Source organism: Ciconia boyciana, chromosome 7 (genome assembly GCF_034638445.1).
Source record: "Ciconia boyciana chromosome 7, ASM3463844v1, whole genome shotgun sequence".
Lineage (NCBI taxonomy): Eukaryota > Metazoa > Chordata > Aves > Ciconiiformes > Ciconiidae > Ciconia > Ciconia boyciana.
In genome coordinates, this window is record NC_132940.1 from 17,362,361 (window position 1) to 17,368,360 (window position 6,000).

A 6,000-nucleotide genomic window follows, 5' to 3' on the forward strand; every position below is an offset into this window, starting at 1 on the left:
CGTGGTCAAGCTCCAAATGTGTTAGCACTCAGTGCAACACACTGATGCTGGAGTTTCATTTCCTACAGTAAATGTCCCGAGATCCCATTTTTCCACGTCTGCTATCTCCTGCTTGACCACAGCCTATCCCTGATTTCTCTTATCTCTCCAAGTAAGCCCAGGGATTATTGAAATACAAAATTAGTTCTTTCGAGATACCAGTTCTTGCCTTTCTGACATGATTGCAAGCTCTTCTGTTTGTTTTTTCATTTTCCAGCAGTTTTTTTCTTCCTTTCATGATATGACTTGCTCATCTGTCACTCCAGATTACAGCTGCTGAGTTCCAGCCACGCTTTGGGGCACAGAACAGGAGCTACTCTTAAATGGTGTAAGAGGCGAGGAAAATGGTTCCTATCTGTGATTCTCCTTCCAGAAAATGTACAGGAGAGAGCAATGGTTAGTATATTGCCAGAGCCTAAAAATAAATTAAAAAATGAATAAGAATTTGAAGGAAAATGTGTGAAGTGGGAATGTGAGGACTGAGTGTTGGAGCCTGAGCCTTATCCCACTGCAGTCAGTAGGAGCTTTACCTTTGACTTCAGTAGGAGCAGAACGGGACCCACACAAGTTTCCTGGTACAGTCCCAGAATTAGGAATTTTTGGCAGAAGATCCATGCTGCTATTGAGTTCCCTTTGGAGAACTGATTTTCCCTGCACGCCACAATATATGGTGTTAGGCTACGTACCAAAACTGCTGGAACCTAGTTCAGCAAAATATTTATTTAGAATTCTCTCTGTGGCAGCCAAAAAAAGTTTAACACATTGCTCTGGTTAAAGAAAGTTACCAAGCTATCACATGTGATTAAGAAATACAAGAAATGGAAAGGATTACAGCATGTCTTTGACAACTGGCTAAAATTGAAGAAAGGGGGACTCCAGGTCTGAAACCATTAGACGTGTCTATTCTTTGTAGAAAGTGAAAGAAATTGCAATGACCAGCATCTCCTTTCTCTCTCTAGTTATGCCTGTTACCTTCTGGTAGAGGGAATTAGTGAGAAGCAATGTTCTCCAGTTTTGAATATGTCAAAAATCTGTAAATGCCTTTAAAGAGCACAGTTGATGACTTTTTAGATTCTATCCCTTCTAATCTTCTACTAGCAAACTAAAGAGATAATTAACATAAATTTACATTCTGAAGAATTCAGAGTGGAGAGGATTTTTCTGCCTTACAAGACCAACACACAAAAGTCTGTGAGGGGAAGGGGCTGAGAGAGGAAAGGAGAGTGCTGTGGGTACATGGGACTGAACTTCAGAGATCCTGGCACAGGGAGCAAAAAACCAGCGCAATAGAGTCAGGACTGACAAAAATGCCAAGCCACAAATGACCATATAGACCAGTGAGATTCCTTAAGATGCTTAGTTAAAGCAAACAAGGGAATATATCCAGCCAGGAGCGAGAAACAGAAGAGAGCCTCAGCGAACCACAAGACAGAGTAGAGGCTCCAGACCACAAGGCTCCAGCAGCTCCAACTGAGAAAGGTGTCTCAATGAAGCCAAGATACTTGCAGTTGTTTAGACCAGGTATCATCCATTTTAGAAAGTCACTGCTATAGCAGAGACCCACCATAAGCAGCGTAAAAACTCTTGTGGAGAGAGCTGAAACAGGCGACTGAAGCAAAGCCTTCTGGAGGAGCAACCCCACACCCAGCAGCTGAAAAGCTCTGACGTCTTGTTCCAGTGATGGCACATTGTATGCCATACCAAGAATGCGGAGAAGCCTAGCCAAACACACAAGAAAATATTAAAGGAAGAGAGAAGCCTGAGAAGCCGTTATTAGGAAAGTAATAAGTGAACGGAAAATACGAGAGCAAGAACGAGTGCAACGTGGAAACCATGGGAACGGCTCACCGAACGAGAAGACTCCAATTACCAAATAGGCCAAACTGCCAAGAGAGAAGCACAGTAAATTTCCATCTCGAAGAGGGGGTCTGGAGCCTAAGAGCAACTGGTGAAAGAAAAAACAGAGAAGGAGTTAGAGAAAACCCAGTGACTTTCATTTGTAGTTAATCTTTATCCCATCATTGATGGAGTGTTTTGCCATCCAGGCAGGAAGTGGAGACACCCACTCTTACAGGCGGGAAGATGTATTTGACATGAGGTATTTTCTGGGATACTCATTGAACCAAAAATCCCCTTGTAGGTGAAGTCCATAAATATGACTAAGAGTCTGTATTCCTAGGGCCAAATCACCACCTCTACTGACATGTGCTGAGAGAGAGACAGCGAGCAAGCAGGCCTCAGCCAGGTGTGTTCAACCAGTGTTCCCTCACTGGAGTGGTGGCTGTGACCTCCCGCCATGGGTATTCAGCAACCTCGGTGGGGTCCCCTGCACCAGGGCTTCCCCAGCAGGTCTCCCCAGAGCCTCCTGCCCATGGCAGGAGCCCTCCCCAAAGGGCCCTGGTTCTCTGTCATTGTATAAAACTTACCGTCTCCATCAGTAAAAGGAAGCAAAAGCCTATTTTTGCAAAAAATAAAAAGCTATGGTTGTCCTATGTGAAAAAACCCTAGCTCATAGCACCCTAGGACACTTACCCGACCTCCTCAGTAGTGCTCCATAGTGCCCTTTCACGTTGGAAGGATGGGCCAAAAAACGCTTAGGGACATCTTATAGGACATCTTTCTGCACGATAAAATCTGCAGGTATTTCCTGAAAATGGGTCTCTGTAAAAGAATAAAAATGGAACCCATTTGGAGTGAAACTGTCCACACTCATATGGTGCTCTCAGCCCACTAGCAAAATCTCATCGACACTAAAAATTGCTCACACATCTGGAAGAACCAGCACAGTCATCTGAGAAGTATTTCATTCCCGAGCCGCAGAGAGCTCTGCATTAGGCCAGTCCTTTTTAAAGACATTCCCTTTCTTTTCTCAGCAACTGTGGGAGATGCTTCATTCCGCAGTCCATTAGTCCTAGAAACGTCTTTCTTGACCATCTCCACTTTCAGCCCTGGGGCTGTGCAGGTTTTCACAGTGCTGCTCTGCAGCCAAAAAAATGTGTTCCCAGATATTCCTTCTGCAGTAACTAAAATGCAATTTTGGCTTGCTTCTGCAAAATTAGCTTCTGGCAACAGCAAGGGGAGTTTGCAGAAGCCTCAGTCCTCCGCTTTCTCGCCTGATGAGAGGTGAGCTACTGGTGCTCAGTGGCTAACACCACGTTAAATCTCTGCCTTGGAGTAGGAGGACTTGTTCTCACATTAAAAATCTTATCAGAATTTTCTCCCCAATTATAGAAGCAGAAAATTCCATGAGACTCCAGTTTACGACCTTCAAAATGATACAAAATACGGTTGTTGGAGGCAGCCACAAGAACTCCATTTTCCCTGCCCAAACTTTGAAAGTGAGAGAAGTAATGTCATAACACTATGAATACTTATGAACTCCATCTTTGGGAAGAGAGGAATTTAATCACAAAAACATAAATAATTTGACCAACTTCACATAACTGTTAACAATAAATGATTGGTCTGATATGTCAGAAAGTTTTTTCCAACTTCCTACCAATTCTCTCTAGTGGTTTTTAAATATCCTGAGTCTCTTAACACACAGCATACCTCAATCATGCAGAACAATGGAGTCATTTAAACCTGACAACATTTGTTGATGACGTTCATCAGAACAGGAGTTTCCAGACTCAGTAGGTATTAACAATATAAATGAAAACGGAAATTGCACTATTTCCCACTTTTTTTTTTCCATGAGTAAGTAATCATCAGACTTCTTCAGTACTCCTTACCTCCCAATAAAGGAAAAAAAAAATGGGGCTTGTTGTTGTTTGTTTTCTTGGAATCTCTGGATTTAAGAAGAAAGCCAGAAGTATTGTCAAGTACAACATGGTATTTTTGTATGATGAACATTTAATTTCCAAATTAAGAATTCTAGATCAGGCATGTGTAATGGCAGGAAAAAATTTCTATAGAGAAAGAGACTTTAAGTAGATTGCTTTTTCTGAAAATACCAGACAGATGAATATGTGGAATCCAAGACCAAGATACATTGGCACTAACTTCAATGCTGATATTTTTGCAATAGTAATATAATTAATTTTTGTAAATCCCTTACAGCTGTGCCACCAATATAGCATGGCATTTTTAATAGGCTACTTTCATCAACTTATTTTTAGAGATGAAATTTTGATCCTGTTCTTCAGTTATTTAAAATTTATTAGCTATGTGAGCGAGAACTACTGTTGCAGGAAAGTAAAGGACTAGGTCTTTCATCAGGCACAGAATTATTTCAGAGCAGCCCTTCCCCCCTCCCCACTCATGTCATGTAAAACAGTAAAACTGAATAAAATCCTCCTATAAACACTGATTAAAAAAAGAACTAGAGAAAAATTATGAATACATCTGAAAGATGAGACTTTTTTTCTGCTTGGATCAAACAAGTTCATTAAGCCAGATGTGCCTGGATTATTCTTATTACAGAGGGCCATAAAAACCTCATGGTTGTTTAGTTATCCAGTGCTGGCTTAGACATAGTCAAAAGTTGAACAGCAGATGATACGAGTAACTGCACCATGTTGACCCAAACACACACACAACAGTTTAATGCATGAACATGATCAAGGTTGAGAAGTCCAGAACTTGTCAAAGTACCAGTATTAACTTTTGTTTGCAACCTCTCATTGCACACTAGAGTCCTTACAGGACTGTGGATTATTTTTCACAGGGCTCCAACCTTCTTCTGGTGCTCCAGGTCCTCCAGAGACGGTGGGCGTTGCACCCCAGGAACTCCAGGGAGCATAGGGGTGAAACCTGCAGTGTCCCTCCTGGACACAAGTGAACTGCTGCTTTTTGAAAGGCTCACAACCTGGGTGAATTGTAATGGCAAGGCAAGAGACCTCAGGCTGGCACAACGATCTACGTCACTGCCAGATTTTAGCCATTTTCTTTGAAGCAGGAGATGCCAAACCTTACCTCAGTCTCCATGTTCAAACACAGGCACAACAATATACTTTTTACCTGCCTTCAGAAACTACGGGGGCTGTTTAAAATTTTCTGAAACCATCCAGCCGAGACAGATGTTCACACAGACCAAAACGTAGACATCTCTAAAACCAATAAGAGGAAGAAATATTACATAAAAATTCTATGGTTTGTTCTTTTCCTATTTTATAGTTTGGGATCACTTTTTTGTCTTAAGTACTTATGGCATTAGAATGTGCATAAAAAAATAGCATTTATAGTTATCAGATGTTTAGCTTTGCTTTAAATTGGTTGGCCGACACATGTAAGCTAGCTGCTCTTTTCTAAAGCAAAGTATTCTCTCTTAATAGCTGACTTGCAATGATTTCAAAGTTACATATGTAAATATAACAGCATTCTTATTTGCCTGTTGGAGAATTGGAACAAAATGGATTTTAATAAAAATTTTCAACAAAAGTAATTTAAAGAGAATTGCAGCAATAACCTTTCTTATCTCAGAAAGTATTTGTATAGTTTAAATACACATTCAGAAGTTGGACAAATATCCCCAGATGTTTTCAGAAGATTTGCATTATTCTTGAAGTGACATTATTGATTAGAAAATTATTTTCCTAAGCTTAAAATTCTTTACAAGTTGTTCTTTTTTTTTAGGGTTTTTTTTTTGGGGGGGGGTAGCTGGGGCAGTATGAGGCTGATTATAAAACAGAGCCTTCCTGTTAAAGTTTGGGCAATTCATTTGGAGTATTTGCAGGTCCTAAAACACCATGTTTGTCAAAGCAGACTCCTGAGGAAACAGTGGCAATCAAAAGGTGTTAAGTTTTCCAAGACATAAAAGCCTCTCTTCAAATCCATCTGGAGATTTCAGCAACACACTTCTTTACATGAACAGAACCTTCATTTTTGGCAATATGATCTCTACTAGGTCCAGTTTACCTTAGCAAAATCCCAGTGACTGTCAAATACATCCATGGGTTTTGTGGAAGAACTCCAGATTGCAGGAACTTGGTCACAGGAAAGGGGAAGCAACTCACATGG